This window comes from Lissotriton helveticus, chromosome 1_1 (genome assembly GCF_964261635.1).
Source record: "Lissotriton helveticus chromosome 1_1, aLisHel1.1, whole genome shotgun sequence".
NCBI classification, from domain to species: Eukaryota; Metazoa; Chordata; class Amphibia; order Caudata; family Salamandridae; genus Lissotriton; species Lissotriton helveticus.
In genome coordinates, this window is record NC_136057.1 from 233,539,002 (window position 1) to 233,559,482 (window position 20,481).

Below are 20,481 nucleotides of genomic sequence, written 5' to 3' on the forward strand. Positions count from 1 at the left end.
AATGGCAGACTGACCCGGTCAAATATCAAGGCATATGGATAGACCGTAACCCAGGGGAGGTAATTAGGGAGAATTATGGTAGCGCAGTGGTGAAACTGGAGGACCAAATAGATCGTTGGATTAAACTACCGCTCTCCCTGGCTGATAGTATCACTATCCAGAAGATGGTTGTATTGCCAGCATTTCTGTATTTATTCATGAACATACCAATCTGGCTTATGCAAGCAGTCTTTGCACGACTGCAATTGTCCATGCTGCGACTAACATGGGCGGGGAAGCAGGCGAGAGTGGGTTTGAAAGTTCTGATTAGACCCTACCATCAAGGGGGCTTTGGAGCACCAGACCTCCAATTATATTTTTACTGTGCGCAGGCACAACACGCACATTACTGACTACATCCACATGACCACATATAGCAGTAGAACATGATGGGGTGAAGCCAACCCCCCTGATTTAGTTCAAATCCGACCCGAGGAGGAATGCCTCGAAAGAGATGATACATCCAGTACATTGCACATCACAGGCATGGCACACATTCACAGAGTGGGCACAGAAAAATCTGCTATATTCTCCGGCGCTGCCCATCTCACATCACTCACAAATAACAGTCACACAAGAGAAGAATATGTTATCCCTACTAGGGGAAATAGGGCTATGCACCATGAGAAATGTATTTCCGCATTGCCAATTTCTATCACAGGATGCACCATCCCTCAGTATACACCACACACCATTAAAGATATTTGCATATTTGCGACTGCGTATGGCAGTAAGGGGCTTGTATTCCTCATTCCCAGATGAACTGACACCGCTTAACATGGTACAAATCCTATTGACAGCGTCCACACACTAGCGTTTAGTCACACGGTTGTATGCCGCAGCCCAAGGGGAACAGAGTCAACACCCAAATAGGCCACTTCAAAGGAGGGAGGAGGCAGTGGGGAACCCTATCGCTCCAGAGGACTGGGATTACAACTGTGCGTTGCTAAAGTTGCTTACACCTAACTACAACCTGCGCATCCTTTGCTTTAAATTTCTACATCAAATATATTACACACTGGCAAAGTTATACAAATGCGGACTGCGACCAGAGGACAAGTGCCACAGATGTAGTGCTCCGGGTGCAGACTTTCTTCACGTGGCATGGTCATGGTCATGCCCACAGATCCAACCATATTGGCACGAAGTAACTAGCACTCTTACGCTTATGTTAGCAGAACAGATACCTAGCAACCAACTGGTATGCCTGCTGGGAGTATACAAACTAAAGCTGGCTAGAAGACGAAAGTTTCTGGCTGTGGTATTATTGCTGGCCAAACGCTGCATTGCTATATAAGCGCCCACCACGATTTAAGGACTGGTCACAGACATGACTTATTGCAAGAAGACACTGGAGACATATGGAGAAGAGTTACCACAAGCCTCCAGACCTAGGGATTTCTGGGAACCTTTTGTACAATATCTTAGTTCCACATAACCCAATGACTGAAAGTCCACTTAGCACGCCGTTGACGTGTCAAGCCAAAGGACTTCTCTGGCACAGCTGAGACAATGTGCATAGTGGAGCACAGACTGTAGCATGGGCGGAGGGGCAAAGGGCGCGCACCATGGTACCTTGGGGACACACACTAGAGATGATACTGATAACATCTATGTGGAAATAATAACTTATTATGGGCCAAACATGTCATTGAGTGTAAGATTCTTGTGCTTTGTAGATATATGTCACGATGAAATAATCATGTGTGTGTAACTCTGTAATTTCTTTTTGCTGACCAGAATAAAATAAAAAAATTAAAAAACACTATTTCCTTCACATACTGTACTCCTCGTGGGTACACATACGCCTAGTACATGCATTTATCATGCATGCAATGCACAGCACTACATCCTTCTTGTACTGTTCTCCTCATAAGTACACATACAAACAGCACATACACTCACCATGCATGCACTGCTCAGCGCTGCCCTATTCCAAAATTGTACCCTTCCCAGGCACATATACACCCGGTCACCACTCCTGCGCTGCGTAGCACTTCCACATTTACCTGATGTAGGGTAAGGGTGAGTTAAGCACACAGCTGCTGAACTTTTTAAAAAATGTGAGCCTGTAGTCCTCACTCCAGTGACACAGGGTAAAAGGTACGTGTTCACTACTACTGATCACTACACAGTATGCTTCCACCAACATGCCTGTGATGTTTAACTCCTGATGAAGGCAGTAGCCTTTCATCAGTATGAGGGTAGCGCTTTGGGCACCCCAAGTCCAACAAGACCACAATCTATGAGACAGGCCTATGTCATGGCATGCAGGTATGATCCATGTTTGCCTTGGACAACAAAAATCAGTATTAGAGATCCAGACAACAGTACAGTAGGGCACTCAGGGTAGGGGTACAAGTCCATTACCACGCAGAGGTCTTTTCTATCCCAACTTTTTTCTTTTCAGAAATTATTGGAAATGTTGGCCAGAGTGTTTATCAATGGCCAGTGGCACCAGACAGTGTTGCGCCCTGTCACCACTCCTATTTTCCATTTCTGTGGAACCCTTGGCCCTTGTGTACAGGCTGCATGCACATTGAGGAATTTATATAGGTGGCAGCCCATTAGTTGTATACCTGTACAGGGACGATGCCCTTCGATATATACAAAACAAAAAGGGAAACATAAATCCAATTGATCAAGAAACCATCTGATTCAGTGTTATATCAGGACTAAAAGTCAATTGTGCAAATCAAAGTAGCCAGAGGGGCGATTTTTATTAATTTAGCATCCACATGTCCATCCATAGCTAAGTTTCGGAGGGGGAAGTGTGACTGCACTATTGAAGATGAGATGAATCATTTCCCATTGTTGGCACTATTGGGCTTGAGAATTTGTACCTGTGGCTCTACTTTTGGTAAAGTGTGGAAATGAAGTGCGACTGATGAAAGGTCCAACAACTACATCTGAGAAATGGATCCAATACATAAGGTATAATGCGCACTCATCCCCCAGAGAGCAGGAGCTCCGGTGCCAAGCGGCCCACTCAGTATGTCATCGGGGAAGTCCCATATGCAGTCCGCTTCCCTCTGGGGGTAGCTGGTTTCTGGAGGGCCCGCTCGTCCACCAAGGGTGCTGCCCAGCAGGATATCCGTCGCGGTCACGCATACCCTGCGCCTTGGCCAGCCTCCACGCAAGGCCGCTGCTTCATGTCTCATTTATGCACCTAATGTGGATGTACCAGACTTTTTCCAGACACTACATACACAACTTCTACAATTAGAAGTGGATTACATTTGTATGGGCAGAGATTTTAATCTTTTATTAGACCCTACGCGAGATGGCACGTCGAACGTTGACATCAATACAATATGACCGGGTTCTTAAAGGCAATTCTATTGAAACTCAAACGTGTACGAAGTATTGCAATTTTACAATTATCTCCCCTATCCTTTGTGTGTTTGGGGTAGTACCACGTCTATTCGCCAACTTCATAAAAAAAACCATCCCAATTAAGGCAGTCTGTATGAATGTACACAACACTAGTGTATACCTAATGTGAAAAAAATGTATGTAGGCAAGATGACCCCTCACGGGCGAACCACCATCGGGATACCTGATAGGTACTCACCAGATAAGCCCTGTTATCATCATTGGCGGTCATCAAGCCCAAAATAAACGTGTCCAACTAAAACAATACGTGCAGTGAGAGAGTGAGAAAGTGAAAAAAATCTCAAAGAGTGTGGTTAAAATGAATAGGTATGGACGTTACAGTCACGTTTTATTCTTTAACTTCGTGCAACCTCTCAAATTAAAAAGCAAGGCTGGCTGCTAAACATGCATACCAATACCGTGAGTCAACATGTTTCATTGTCTTATGAACTTTTAGGCAATTTCTTCAGGGCCCAGTTTTTATTGCCACTGCATCAAGAGTTGGACACACCATTCATAGAGACTGTCAACATAAAAATCACAAAATGTGCTTACAACATGCCCACAATGCTTCTCATACTGTCAACACACTGCTGCACAAAATTCGCTCTATTATTCTTCATATTTACCCTTACTCAGCCACAGTGTCTCCAACCTGCCACAAGGTTGAATGCAAAACAGGGAGAAAGAACACCTCCTATGAGTCTCCCTTCTGCTCTCAATCGTTGTATGAATCTAGGGCACACAATCACCAAAGTAAAATAGACGGACAAAGTGCAGAGAAAACAGAAACAAGGTTTCTGTAATCCCTTAGCACTCCCTATCCATATAGGGAGTGCTAAGGGACACAAAACCCCGAGCACGGTGTGGAGTACTACACGTAAGCAACACACTAGATCTCCTGGATGTGTGGTGGCACTGCCAACCTAAAGACTCTGCATATACCCACTATTCGGCACCCCATGAAATGTGGACGAGGCTGGATTCATGGTTGGTCTCTCCCACTTTGGCATCTTGGTATAGAGAATCTCACCGTCTACCTAGAACCCTCTCAGACCATTCACCAGTGGTACTGAAGCTTAGAGTTCCACGACCTGAGGGCTGCAAGAGACAATTGCAGTTCCCCACTCAGGCATTGTTAGATTACGTCTTCCGCGCTGAACTCAGCGATGCGATCCTTGAGTACTTTGCCATAAATAAGGGGACTGTTCAATCCTGGGCTACACTTTGGGAAGCATTCTAAGCCTATATGCGAGGGGTATCTATTTCCAAACATACTGGTGTGTTGTGTGACTTTAGGTGTACCTTGATGATAATTGAGCAGCAGTTAGGGTCAGTGGATCAGGAACAATGGGAGCACCAGGGTCCGCTGCAGAAGTCCCGTCGGTTGATGCTTCTGACTGAATTTGGTGAGGCTGCGGAACGCGAAGCGCATTTTTTAAGAAAATACGCCATTGTATGCCGGTATGGTGAAGGTGAGAGGTCAGGCTGCACCTTGGCGAGGCTTTAAAGCCAACTGCTGGGTGCACATGTACTGCTACGCTTCAAGCTTCACAGGGAAAATTACTGACAGGTATTCCAAATATCCAGGATGAGTTCCTGGAGTATTATACTTAGCTATATTCCTCCCGTATAGGACATGGTGTGGGAGATCATACTTCCTACCTTGTGGAGGTTGCACTGGTTTGGCATGATACAGCTATGCAGCAATTTTTGGCGGAACCGTTTACTATGGAGGAAATCAACAGTGCCGTTGATGCCATGAATGGCTTGACTGCTGGAAACTTTTACAAAACCCATAAGTCCATATTAGCGCCTTACCTCCTTGAGGTCTATAAGGAGGCCCTTGAGAAACGTGATCTACTCCCCACTTTGGGGGAAGCAGTGATTATCTTGCTCCCCAAGCCCTGAAAAGACCCACTCCTTTGTGGGTCGTATAGGCCACTGTTGTTATTAAATATGGAATATAAGATCTTAGCAAAAATGATAGCACTGCTACTTGCTTTGCTGCTTGACCGTATTATTTCTCCTGTCTAGTCAGGGTTTGGTCCGCGTCGATCTTTGGCATTGAATCTGCGAACACTTTTTGCCACTATTAACAGAATGAATTGACCTTGATGTTCCGGCAGCCGCCGTGCTTCTGGATACCGAAAAAGCTTTCGATTCATTGGAATGGCCTTTCATGAGGAAAATGGGTATGCCCAAGGGATTCATAAAACTTACAGCCCTGCTTTACACATCACCCACTGCACAGCTCTGATTGAATGGCACACTTTCCCCTCAATTCCAGCTGGCCCGAGGCACCAGGCAGGGTTGCCCGCTCTCACCGTTGCTATTTATTATTGCGTTAGACCTCTTAGTGAGGCACTTACAAGAGCGGCATTTACACAGGGGACTACATTTCAAAACTGGTCTTCTTTTAATTTCCCTCTATGTGGACAACATCATACTATATGTTCGACACCCACAAGAGAATTTGGCTCCGCTGGCCATGAGATCATCCGGTTTGGTGGGTACTCGGGATTGGGGATTAACTGGAGTAAATTGGAGATTTTCCCGTTGACACCCGTCACCACTGGGTGGGAGTGTGAATTCCCACTAAAGTGGTGTGGCCGTTCCGCTAGGTACTTAGGGATCACCATTCACATTGAGGCTGAACAGGTTGTGCGGCTCAATTATGTCACAGCCATGTTGACGTTAGAGCAGCAAATTTAGAGGTGGATCAAACTTCCATTATCGCTGGCCGGGAGGGTTGCAGTTATTAGGATTGTTGTCCTGCCTAAATTCCTTTACTTGTTTAAAAACATACATAGTGTGCTTGTGTTCGTCCTGAGGGGGAAGCCGGGACCTGTGTGGGTGAATAGCCTTTGACCCTCATTTTAAAATTACCTGCACTTCGTTTCTTAACTGATCGTATTTTAAATAATTGTGCTATATAGAAAACTGATTGAAATTGCCGCGCAGCACTGACCTGCTCAGTGTGGACCTGCCACCCGGTTTTTGCTCTCTCAGCCCCACCGCAGCCGATTAGGCGCTGCCTGGGCTTCTGTCTTCTTGCGGCCACCATCTTGGGTGAGGAGCAGGCGAGCGGACCAGTGCTCGGCCCCTCCCGCCCTTGGAGGTATACAATGGCCCTTCCACCTAGGAAGCGCAGCGGGCGGGCGCAGCGGGCGTGCCGACGGCATGCCGAAGGCGCGCCAAAGGCAAGCCCGTCCGCGCCTGTCCGCACCCAGGTGACCGCCTGGACCCTCATTCAGTCCGGTTGCTCCCCCACGCTCCAGCTGACCTACACGCTGGTTTCGTTCTGTTTTCCTGCATTTCAGCTCCTAACGCTGCATTGTCCTTCATTCATTTAATTGCTAGCGCTGCACGGTCGCTCCATAGCGCTGCACTGTCGATTTTATTTGTACTTTCTGAATTGCGCTGCACTGTCGCTTTAATTATTTAATTGTGCCGCACTGTCGCCTTATTTATTTAAATAGCAGCGCGACGTCGCTGAGGCAGTAACTCAGACTTTACAGCTGATTTGTGCGTGTAAGGCTCTTTTCACGCTGTGCATTTGCTGCCCCTGGCTGTGCTCGCCTTTGACCCTCCATTTTGTGTGGTTGTTTTTCCCCTGGTCCGCCCCTCCTCCCGCCACCGCCTCCTCCCAGCTGCTGCCCCTCCCACGCTCCGCCCCCTCCACCATCCATTTATGACCAATGCCCTAACGCGCAGCGTTCACGCGCAGCGATCGCGCCCCATGCGTGCCGAAGGTGCGCCAAAGGTAAGCCCGTCTACGCCCGTCCGCGCCTGGACCGCGCCCAGCGCCCGTCCCCCTGCTCTATGCCGCTCCCAACCCCCCAGAGTAACTTATGATGCCGCTACTCTCCTCGCCCTCAACGCCGGACGCACCCCACTCTGCTGCCAAGCTACCCCAGGACGTACCCACGGCCCATTCTCCTGCCTCTCCTGTAAGTTCAACTGCGTCAGGACCCTCACCAAACACACTTCCTCCACACACAGCTCCGAACCCAACGACTTGAAATGCATCCTACTGAACACCCGCTCGGTCCACAGACACGCAACCAAACTCTGGGACCTAATCGACTCTACATCTCCTGACATCGCCTTCCTCACTGAAACATGGATGAATACATCTTCTGCCCCCGACATCGCCATAGCCATTCCGGAGACATACAAGATCATTCGAAAAGACCGCACCATTAACAAAACTGGAGGAGGCATAGCCATCGTCCACAGAAACACCATCAAAATTACAACCTGCTCTGACGACAATCTTGCAACCGCCGAACACCTCCACTTCCAGATCCACACCGACCCCAGGACCACACTCAGAGGAACCCTCATTTACAGGCCCCCAGGCACCCGATCTCAATTCAGTGACGACATCACTGACTTCATCAGCCCGCACGCCCTCGCATCCGAGAACTACATTCTCCTAGGAGACCTCAACTACCACCTTGACAACATTCTCGACAACAATACCACCACCCTTCTGGACAACCTGTCCAATCTTGGACTCAAACAACTTGTTAACACCCCCACTCACACAGCCGGACACACGCTCGACCCTATCTTCACCTCCAGCAAGCACATCTCCTTCGATCACACTACAGCTCTCCACTGGACGGATCACAGCTGTGTTCACTTCAGCTACAAAACAACCCTGACCCACAACCGTCCACAACCCATTCCCCGAAGAAAATGGAACAAAATCACCACCGACCAACTCCTCACATCACTCAGCCAAAACACTCCCACCCTAACAACGGACCCAGACCAAGCGGCCACAAACCTCAGGCAATGGATCACCAACAGTGCGGACGAACTAGCACCCCTGAAAAAACACCAGTTGAAATCATTCAGCAAAAGGGCTCCCTGGTTCAATGACGACCTTAAAAAATCCAAGAAGACATGCCGCACCCTGGAGAAGAACTGGAGAAAAGAACCAACCTCAGACAACATGGCCTCCCTCAAGACAGCTACCCGCAAACACCACCAACTGATTCGATCCGCCAAGAAATCAGCATTCAAGGACCGTCTCGACAACAACTCTCATAACAGCAAGGAACTCTTCAATATCGTCAAAGAATTCACCAACCCTCCCGCAGCATCCAACGACATCACTAACTCCCAAGACCTCTGCGATGCGCTATCCTCCTTCTTCTACAACAAAATCGCCGACATCCACAACAGCTTCATGAATACTCCCAATGACCAACTCACCCCACCCCCTTCTGTTCCCACCCCTCCAACTAACTACCTCAAGTCCTGGAACCCAATCACCATTGAAGATACCAATCGCCTCATGAACTCAATTCACTCTGGCTCACCCTCGGACCCCTGTCCCCACTACATCTTCAACAAAGCTGACTCCATCATCGCCCCCCAACTCCGCGATGTCATCAACTGCTCCTTCAACTCCGCCTCCTTTCTAGAAATATGGAAACACGCCGAACTCAGCGCCCTTCTGAAAAAACCAACAGCAGACCCCTCAGAAATGAAAAACTACCGACCCATTTCCCTCCTCCCTTTCCCGGCCAAAGTCATCGAGAAAGCCGTCAACAGCCAACTCGCAACCTTCCTTGAATCCAACAACTCCCTGGATCCCTCACAAAACGGCTTCCGAGCCAAACACAGCACCGAAACCGCCCTCATTGCGGCGACCGACGACATCCGAGCACTCCTGGACAACGGTGAAACAGTGGCCCTCAATCTACTCGACCTCTCCGCCGCCTTCGACACTGTCTGTCACAACACCCTCATACAACGCCTCTACAACATCGGCATACAAGGAAAAGCCTTGGACTGGATCATCTCGTTCCTAGCCGGAAGAACCCAGAGAGTCCGACTCCCCCCTTTCTACTCCGAGTCCACCGAAGTCATCTGCGGCGTACCTCAAGGCTCCTCACTCAGTCCCACCCTCTTCAACGTCTACATGAGTCCCCTCGCCTCCATCGCACGTCAACACAACCTCAACATCATCTCCTACGCCGACGACACCCAGCTTATCCTTTCCCTCACCAAAGACCCCAACACCGCCAAAAACAACCTTCACGAAGGTATGAAAGAAGTAGCCGAATGGATGAAACAGAGCCGCTTAAAACTCAACTCAGACAAAACGGAGGTGCTCATCCTTGGATCCTCCCCCTCAGCTTGGGACGACTCCTGGTGGCCGTCCGCTTTGGGATCAGCGCCCACACCCACAGACCATGCACGTAACCTTGGCTTCATTCTAGACTCCTCCCTCTCAATGTCCAGACAAGTCAACGCTGTATCGTCCTCCTGCTTCAACGTCCTTCGCATTCTCAAAAAGATCTTCCGCTGGATCCCCCTCGAAACAAGAAAGACTGTCACCCATGCACTGGTCACAAGTCGACTGGACTATGGCAACACACTCTACGCCGGAATTACAACAAAACTGCAGAAAAAGCTCCAGCGCATTCAAAACGCATCAGCGAGACTCATATTAGACATCCCTCGCCAAGAACACATCACCGGTCACTTAAAAAACCTCCACTGGCTTCCCGTCAACAAAAGAATCACTTTCCGCCTTCTTACCCACGCACACAAGGCCCTTTATAATCTAGGACCCGAATGCCTCAACACCCGACTGTCCTTCTACTATCCCACCCGCCAACTAAGATCATTCAATCAAGCCCTCGCCGCAGTCCTGCGCATCCGAAAAACCACCATGGGTGGCAGATCCTTCTCCTTCCTGGCTGCCAAGACCTGGAACTCACTCCCCACCCACCTCCGCCTTACTCACAATCATATCTCCTTCAGAAAAGAACTGAAAACTTGGCTATTCGATAAACAGTGATCCCCTCCCCCTAGCGCCTTGAGACCCTCTGGGTGAGTAGTGCGCTTTATAAATGCCTGAACTTGAACTTGAACCCAGACGGGCCCCAGGGCCAGTCATGCTGCTCATTTATTTCCTTACTCTCGCAATGACCTTCTTAAATATAACAGAGGCCAGGGCAACCTGTCGAGGGATGCGGTTCATCGGGCCCGAAAACATGGGATTTTAGTTAATGGCTCTCCTCCCATAGCTCCATCAAACACGCTGAGCTTGAGCAGACGGGCGGAGCCCTGCCCTCCCTCTCATTCCCTGTCCATAATTTATTTAAATACTCGCTCTCTGGTTAAACACCAGATGGACATCTTTCTACTATTAGACTCCGACAAACCAGACATCCTCCTACTTACCGAGACCTGGTTGACCCAGGACTCCGCCCCCGACATAATAGCTGCACTTCCACCTAATTACTATATCATCCACGCCGACCGTAGTTCAGGCAAACTCGGTGGGGGAGTTGCGGCTATTATATGTTCCAACTTGACAGTCACAAATTTGACCTGTTTGCATCTACCAGACACAGAAAATCTGGTGTTAAAATTTGACACCTCTCTCACTACGGTAGCGTGTGTCCTTCTGTACAGGCCCCCACATTTCATGCCATCCTTTCCTCTTGCATTGAGCGAGCAAATTGCTAACCTGGCGATGGACCACGCCACGATTGTCCTGGTAGGGGATTTCAATTATTGGTTCAATGACCCCCTGGAAGGTCCCCACTCGAGTGAACTTACAGAGCTCCTTACAAACCTAAACTTTTCACAACGAGTGTTAACACCTACCCACTGTAAAGGTCATATTCTAGACCAGACCTGGGCTAATGCCTCAATAGTTACAACACCAATCATCACCCCTTGCCTATGGTCTGATCACTTTTTTCTTAAATTTAACCTTGTCTATTCCCCTCCTAGGACAACCGCCACAACAGCAGGAGGACAAGCGAGGATATGGAATTCCTTAGACAGGTCAGCTTTCCTTGAGACACTGGCCACCACCATCCCTTCCTCTGACCCCGATATTAATGTTTCCGAAGCCAACCTCTCCGACTGGCTACAAGCAGCTAGTGACACCCATGCCCCGTACAAGACAGTCAAACTGGCCCGGCGAGCAGATGCCAAAAATGGTTTAACCCTGAACTAAAAGCAATGAAACTGGCTGTGCGCCAATTGGAGCGACAATGGCGTCGCAATTATGCCTTGGACCTAAAGAGCAAATTCACCACGGCTAGGAAAGAATATATGAAGTCCATTCATTCCACCAAATCTGCTTACTTCTCTGCCCCCATTCTCAATTCGACCAATAGATCTAAAGACATCTTCTCTATCTTTAACGAGTTAACAAATTTGGATAGTGTTCGTCCCAGTTTAAATTCGACTCAAGCCTTCTGTGACTCACTTAATGTCTACTTCATTGAGAAAATAGCAGACATAAAAGCTAGCATCCCACAACCCTCGAGCCCCACAGCCCCAACAACAGTTACCATCAATAACACTGGCACCCTTAGCAGCTTCCCCTCTATTACTCCGGTACAATTCCAGGAATTACTAGTTAGAATTAAATCCAGAGCGCCATCAGACAGATGTCCTCCTTATATCTCAAAAGACTGCCTCTCGGCTTTTCCCACCCCTGCCTATACCCTCTTGAATGACTCACTAACCTCTGGTTTAGTGCCCCTGGCCTTCAAGGAAGCCACGGTCATACCACTCCTCAAAAAACCTGGGGCCGACCCAACTTGTAAGGCAAATTACCGCCCAATTTACCTACTTCCCTTCCTTGCGAAGGTAATGGAGGCGCACGTAGCCAAGTGCCTGCCTAATTTTATGGAGGAATCTAACTGCCTCGATCCCCATCAGGCAGGGTTTCGCCCTGCACACTCAACGGAGGCGGTGGTGACTGCGGTACTTGACACCCTTCGAGACGGCGTAGACAAACACTCTCCCCAGGCCCTGGTGCTCCTGGACTTGTCGGCCGCATTTGACACGGTGGATCATTCCATCTTGATCGACCGTGTCATCCAGGCCGGCGTCCAGGGCACAGCAGCCAGATGGCTGAAGTCTTTTCTGGAGAACCGCTCCCAGGCAGTCCGACTTGGAGAACTAATTGGCGCAAAACAAATCATCACATGTGGGGGTCCCTCAGGGCTCCTCCCTGTCACCCCACGTTTTCAACATCTACATCCTCCCCTTAATCCAGGCTCTCAGAAATCAACAACTCCGAATCATCGATTTCCAACTTCCAGTCAACTATGAGGTTCATCAAAGCTTGGATGGACCAAAACCACCTAAAGCTGAACCCGGGAAAAATTGAGTTGGTTCTCACTGGAGACAGCGCTAGGTATTGGGGCCTACACTACTGGCCGTCTGACTTAGGCCCAGCCCCCATACTTTTGCGCGAAATCCCTGCGACTTCTCTACGCATGGAGTTCATGTCGCGCTTCAGCTCCTGATTTTCCAACCTAGAAGCATTTACTTCTTGCTGTAGAGTGTTAAAGCTCTCTAGGAGTAAGGCTAATACCGCCCGGGTATCCATGGTCCGGGCAGGCGTCTAACGTAGGCTTGTCAATCTGTAAGGTTTAGTCAGAAAGGTTGTAGCCCAGTCTAGACACGCTCGCCACTAACCTTTGATGGTGTTGCCTGCAGGGACCACTGCTTGAAGAGAGTCCTCCCAGTTCCCTTAAGCGCCTACTCCCCCAAAGTGATATACACTACTGGGACAGAACGCACCCCGGGGAAAAGGGAAGGGGATAAAACGATAGAAGTCTCTGTGGACAGGACACCCCTCGAGGTCTGGTCTCAGGTGAATGGCCTCCATACCCAGAACCGCTAATGAGATAAAAAAGAAGAGTTGTTACCACACACAATGTGTTTGCTACTCCCACGTGATACAGGAATAATTCTAGGAGCACTTACTCGATGTTCAGTTTGTTGGGAACCTTCATCCCTTCCTTTCTTTCACAACGACAGTGTCTCTAGTATCCAATAACTGCTCTCAAACGGTTGCAGTCACAGCTCTACAGCAGTTATGGTACTGGGTAAAAGGTTCGAGGCAAATCAGCAATAGTGTGCGGGAGGGTCCACGTAGTTATCTTCACTACGGTCCCCTGGTGATTATGTACAAAGGGGGTGCTGCTCACAGATAAACAAAAAAAGAATATATACAAGGTCTCGCTAGCACAGCTGCGTGATACCCCTACCTATCCAGCGGGAAGGCAAGCGTCCGCGGCCCTCCAGCGGCGTCCTCTGAAGCGGGAAGGCAAGCGTCCGCGGCCCTCCAGCGGCGTCCTCTGAAGCGGGAAGGCAAGCGTCGGCGGCCCTCCAATGGCGTCCTCGGTGCTCACGCGTCGGTCTCGGCTTTACTGCGTCGGTCTCCACTGCGGGACTCTATCGGACATCCGGCTTGGTCAGGAAAAACAGGAAAGATTGACAAGCACCTTCCTCTTCCTGGGAGGTGCTTATGTATCCCAGCCGCCCCCGATCTCCGGACCGCCTAAGCCCAGGGGGTTCTGGGAGATGAAGTGCGGCTGTGTTCCTGACGCCTGGTAGTACGGCTCGAAATTGCTACAGATGTTGTAATGTTGTAATTTCATGAAAATGATAAATAAAGTTTTTTTTAAAAGTTTGGTAGAAGTGCTTTTTAATGCAATACATGCTGAACACCTAAAACTATATGCTGCATCTATGTAAGGCATAAAAGGCTGTTTCGGAGCATGCTTTGGGTATAGTTATACTTTTGATTTCTGAGGCTAGACTACTGTTTTCTCAGTACACAGTGCAGACTTATTTCTTCTCCGTAGTGCTTCAGTGAATGTATGCGTCGGTCATTTGGTGAAAGCATAAGGAGTTTCACCTAGCCCATCAACTAAAGCAGTACATCAAACATTCAGAACCTGATATAATTAGTTTGGTCTTCCAATCGAGTAAGCACTAGAGAGATACTGGGAAGCTGCTGCTGAGAAGGCTCACTCGGAAATCTTGCAGTCCTCAGATTAGAAAGACGGTCATGCTACCCCTGCTGTGCCAGTCATGCCATCCCTTCCTTGCTCTCACACAGTTACAAGTTGCAAGGCTCCAGAAACATGTAGCAAGCCTTTTGTGTGCATCACATGCACCAGAGAGTTTACAAAAAGACCTAGATTTGGCAGTCTCGATGCCACAGAGTGACATAATTGCGTTCATCAACAGTACGTTGTCAATGTGTCCTTGCAACTTGCAGAGTACCACATGCAAGTGCTATATATGGAACCAGTCATAACACTTTTCCTTCATCAGTCATAGTTGGTAACTGTCTCCTGTAAGGTTTCATGGGACACAGCATGTAAGATTTGAATTGTTTAAGCCTGTATCCATGTGTAATTCTGTGTTGGAAGTCTGCAGATTAGGCAGGCATCCAAGCAGCTGACAAGGAAGCATAGTTTTGGGGTAAGGACAGAATTGTAAATGGGATTTCACGTTTGTTGCGATCTGGACCACCATGTAACCTGATATATAATCAAATTTTGACCAAATGTTCGATAAAGTACTAAATACTATTTATCCTATGCATCCTTCTTGCTGTTTCTATACCAAACATCTGTAACTAGCCTACCCATGCATCACCTACCATCTTTTCATTCATCTGATCACCCAGACATCCATGCATGTACTCATACACCTATCCATCCATTCAAGCATTCATACAGACAGCTATCATTCCACCAACCCATCCATCCTAGCTGCACCTCTGCTTCTTAACCCCTTTAGCGCAGCGTAGTATCCGCCGCAGTGTGGACGTTTCCGTGCGCGGGCGGGGCCGTGTCAGCCAACGGACCTGCGCAGCACTACGGAGGTAGTCCTTGCGACGGCCGTTGGCCTACCTACGCACGCACGCAACGGGTTAAATGCTCACATTAGCTGGATGGTACCCACATAATTCCACTGCACACCACATAAACCCACTCCACTCCTTAACACATATTTTATTTACAACGCCAATAGCTCTAACTCTCATTTTCTAAATTATCACGCCACTGAAAACAAAAAAATAGTAAAAAAATATTGTCATTTACAACGCCAAGAGCTCTAACTTTCACAAAAGCAAGATCGATTACATTGCAATTGCTTGTTTAATTAGCATGGGCACAAAAATAAATGGCAAACTGGTAAACTAACAACTATGATGTATGAGTCTTACCAAACATGTACTGTTATTCAGCCTACTGTGCAAGTTATGTTTGTCATTAACCCTTTGTAACATATTCATTATACCAAAATCAAAATACTTCTTTATTTCCCCGTTTTTATACTTTGCTTTTTTTCATTGCCATTTTTTACCTTCACCCTTTAATCTTTTGTACTTTTGATTTTGGTTTTCCCCTCATTTTCCCCCTGCCTATGTTTTTATTCTCTTTCATTCTCTCACCTTGTGTTTATTTCTTATGAATCATTCGCTCCAGCAAATATTTTTCTTGCTTTCACAATGCTTTTTTAACTTAATTGTCCTTTTGAATCAAGTTTCATTCTTTGTAATTATTGCGGTTTCTGTGTCTCTACCTACTCGGGCAGCAATGTCCAGCTGCAATAATAGAGAACTTGAAGTTCCATACGATTTATCGCCAGAGTTAACATCCTGTTGCATCGTGTATCCTCTAACTCAACCCGAGTGGTGATCTGCTGCTTCTGTCTGAACCTGCCCGGGCTCACTTTCGAAACCCAGAGGTGCAGAAGAGCGGGGATGCACAACACACACAACCCTACGACGGGGATACCAGCTATTACACGGCATTAGGTAAGCTTAGAGCCTAAACGTAGCGGCCGCTAACTTAGCTAATATCTGCCTTTGAAATAACCCCCGCCTTAGACATCCTTCTAGGTGCAGTGTGCATCTTAAAAATCAGCCCGAGCTTTTTACCAGCATGAAGAGTGGTGTAAACACCAACCAACCCTCGAGTGATGAGGCGCATGCGTGTGTGCTGCGTGTGTGCGTGTACATGAGTTAGTATATGAAACTAGCCACTATATGTATCAACAAACCATTTTGCATTTCCTAAATAGCGAATTTTAAGGAATCGCTATTTAGGAAATGCAAAACGGTATGTATGTACAAAATCGCTTTCCAATAGCGATTCCTTAGCATTCCTAATTTGAGATTAGCAAATTGTCATTCGCAAATTACCCCTTCATTTCCATGGGCCAGGAGGCCCATAGGAATGAAAGTGCAATTTGCAATTAGCAATTTGCTGATCGCAAATTAGGGATTTTTCCAAGGGTGCAGGGGTGTCTCAAGAACACCCTGCTGCACCCCTGAAAAAGACATTTGGGGGCATATGGCGCACATACATGTATGGGCGTCATATGGCACCTTTGGTTTTTTTCAAAAAAGCTTTTTGATAAGAATTCGCAAATTACCACCAACTAGAAGTTGGTGGTAATTTGCTAATCCTTAATGGCATTTTTTCCATAATATTTGTTTGATACATTGCATTTAAGGAATCGCAAAATTTGCAATTCCTTAAGTGCAATCGCAAAATAAGGATTAGCAAATTTTGCTAATCCTTATTTTGCATCAAACTTGTTTGATACATTCCATTTGTCTATTTAGCATTCGCAAAGGCCGAAATTCGCAGAATTTCGGCCTTTGCGAATGCTAAATAGCTTGATACATATAGCGGTACATCTTAGAGAATGAATAGTGCACGTGCACTGATGATGCGTGTGTATGGTTGTGGAATTTTGTTGGTCTGGGTGGCATCAGGTAGGGTAGGGTTTTTACCCTGGCTAACTGTGCCATGTTGTGGGCCATCTCAACTAAAGTCTGGCTATCTCTGGCATAATGATGGCTCATCGGTGATATTATGACCATCTTTGTCAACATTATGTCTATTGATGGCAAATGGTGGCCCATCTTTGGAATATAATGAGCTTTCCGTATTAATTGGCTATGCTTGGAAAATTCTGAGCATTCTTGGCAACATTCGGTCTCTCCCTTGTATAATAGTGCAAAAAACAGCACTTTTTTTTAGATGAGTGCAAAATCAGCATTTCATTTCAGATAATCTCAAATACAAGACAACAGTTTCTGCTGACCACATTTTACACTTTTTGGCAGCTTTTCCAGTACAGGGCCCATGGTTTCTATCACTCCCTCCCTGTCTATGAGATGGTTTTGCACGCCAATGCACCAAGCACTTCATCCTATTCTGCTCTTTGTATATTACACTGAGAAGTCATTTTCTTCGTCCTTTGTTTCAATCCTTGGAGACTAGTTCCCATTATGACTTGGGAAGTCCAGAAGTCATTTATGTTGTGTTAATTTACATTTTGAGTGCTCTAAAAATGCGTAGCAAGTACTAAATATTTACTGTATTTAATGGATTAACTCCCAGCATCAACATTTTACTGTGTACTGTATTGTATTTTCTTTGCGATGCAAACTTTTATGGCTCTATACGAGTCGAATCAAGTAATAATTACATTAAATTATTAGTGACCAATTTCTGCTGTGTTGTGGCCTTGCTTGTCAAATATTTGGCTATGTCTGGCATAATAAAGACCCATTGTTGGCATCCTGTGTCTCCATAATTGATCTTGACATAATTATGGCTTTTCATTGCATTATGGGAATGCTGGCCCAATGATACCCCTCATGGGACTGTTGTAGGTATTCTGATGTAATTCTAACCATCCTCGTTGTTTACGGAGGGGACAATTCTTGTCATAGGATGAAAAATGTTGGTATGTGATGATGATGATAGGCAAATCGGTCTGTATGTGACAGCAGTACATTTGTTAATTTGATGCAATTAATCAGCTGATATTTGATGACATAATTACTAGAAAATACATTTTGTCTATAGTTAAATAAAAAAATATTTTCTTAATCAAAATTAAACTTTTTCATTGGGGCCATTGTTCTAATTTATCCAAATTAAAGCCACTATATTTTATCGTATTTCCTGAAACTGTGCCAAATGATAGTTTCTCTGAAGCATATTTAAAGCTGATATTTGAGTTATAATTCATATTGAGGTTCAAGCAACCAATCAGTACTTGTTAAGCGCTGCTACTCATCCTTGAGGGTCTTAAGGGGGTGGGGGTAGGATGGAGGTGGGGGGGGTCGGGCTGCAGGTCAGATTGGGCAATGCGGTTCAGTTGAAGAACCAGGTCTTGAGTTCTTTCCTGAATTGGGTCAGCGACCGGGAAAGCCTGAGGTGGAGAGGCAGGGTGTTCCATGTTTTGGCAGAGAGGTAGGAAAAGGATCTTCCTACATTCCTGGTCTTGAGGATCCGAGGGCCAGTTGGGCGGGGAGGAGGTGTCTGAAGTGTACGTGGAATGAGAGTCGTTGATTTGGTATGCTGGTCCTGCGTCGTGGGGGGCTTTGTAGCAGATAGAGTGACTTATTGCTGATCTGAGCTCCCTGGCAGCAAAGGAAGTTCACTTCTATATTATCTGGACTTCTATCAGGCAGTCTGTAACCTGTCTGCCTCATAGTGTAGGTTCAGTGACATTAAAATGTATGATATATCTAGCTTTGCTGTTGATCAGCTGTGATTTTTAGGGTTTTTTAACTTTTTCTACCTAAACAACTATTCCAAATAGCTTGACCTGAAAGGCAGGATTCAAAATGAAAAAGCTGCCATAGTTATTTGACATATGTGTGTGTAGCATTGTATCATTAGAGTTTTGAGCTGTCTTTCATTCGTATTGCTCTTGAGATACTTTGTGGGAATCTGTGCTGAGGAAACTGACTTTGGGGCATCTTGTTTAGAATGTTCTCTCGGTGAAGGTGAGTCCCAGCACCCATGTCTGGCACACCACAAATGTTTTGAAGCATTTCATAAATACCATTCCGAACATATGAATAGTTAAACATTGCATGTCAAAATTGAACTGCAAAATGCACCATTTGTGTGAGGTTTTTCTTTGGTTCCTGGGCCAATTAATGGTTATTGGGCAACTCTAATTGACCATTGGTGTGTTAGAGGCACAGTACTGGTGTACTCCAATTACACAGCCATAATTGGTGCCTTTTAGCACTCTCTCCGGATAGCAAGGTTGAGGAGTCAAAAGGTTCTACATTAGATGGAGTGTGCTGGATGCTCAGGGGCAGAATGACTTTTGTAGAGGTGGGCCTCATCCAGGGCTACCAGTGCTAGGGGTTCGCCCTTCTCTGCACGCAAGTCCTCAGACAAGTAAATAGAAGTTGGCACGGAAACTGAAAGGATAAAATAAATGTTTATTAAACCTCATGAGGTGGAACTACATTCACACAGCACCCTTCGGTAGTGTATGAAGTAGCATAAGGAGTAGAAGAACCATGGGTCTTTTATACTCACACAGGGTCCCAAAAGAGGGCGGTACAAGCACACATCGGAGAGTTACATACAAAGATGGTCATACATAAATGCACAGTCAATAGTAATGGAGGAGCTAGCAGTTGCTGACTCCGGTAGAAACAACCTGACAGTTACAGACTTAAACTAATGTATGAACAGTTACAGGTTCCTCTGCGCATGTGCAGGGTGGCAGAGTTTAAGGGGCAGATTTACAAGCCCTTTGCGACACTTTTACGCCGCCGTTGCGTCACTTTTATGATGCAGCAGCGGTGTAAACAATGCGCCACGTTGCGACTTATTTACAACGTGACGCATCTAGGCAGATGCGTCACGTTGTAACGCCCTGCACCACATGAAACCTGCGTCAGGTTTCATGTGGGCGTTCTGTCGCAGGGTGGGCGTTCCCTCGCAGGAAAGCCCAGTAAAACTGACGCAGTGAAATCTCCAAGATTTCACTGAGTCAGTTTTACAACTCTGCTGCGTCAAATCCTTACGCCTGCTTCAAGCAGGCGTAAGGAGTGACGCACCACGTTGAATATGGGTGGCCCCAGTGCCTTGCAGGAGTTTCATCGCGCTTGCGGCGCGACTCCAGCAATGCGCCGCCCGTACACCACAAGATGCGTCACGCATCTGCCCTTCCTTGCACCATTGTGCGCCGCATTGTAAATGCGGTACAAAAGGGGGTGGTGATGGACCCCACCCCCTTTTGTACCACGCATTGTAAATGCGGCGCATCTGTGGTGGCGCAAGGAGGGGATTGCGTGACGCATCTGTTCTGGCGCATGATTTGCAGAGATGCGCTAGAACTTGTAAATATGCCCCTAAGTATAGCTAGTCCTCTAAGCAGAGCACAAGGGTAAACGACAGTGAAGTAGGAAAGAGCACATGGTGAGCACCT

At 46.9% G+C, this 20,481-nt stretch overlaps 1 protein-coding gene across 1 annotated transcript in view; it reads left to right on the forward strand.

Moving 5' to 3' along the window:
* Window positions 1–15,939: 15,939 nt before the first annotated feature.
* Window positions 15,940–20,481, forward strand: part of LOC144789119 (membrane-spanning 4-domains subfamily A member 4A-like) — a 315,859-nt gene continuing 311,317 nt past the window's right edge. Inside the window, exon 1 of the mRNA XM_078665351.1 lies at window positions 15,940–16,036. The gene's annotated coding sequence lies outside the window, so the exon portion shown is untranslated. The remainder of the gene's footprint in view (window positions 16,037–20,481) is intronic.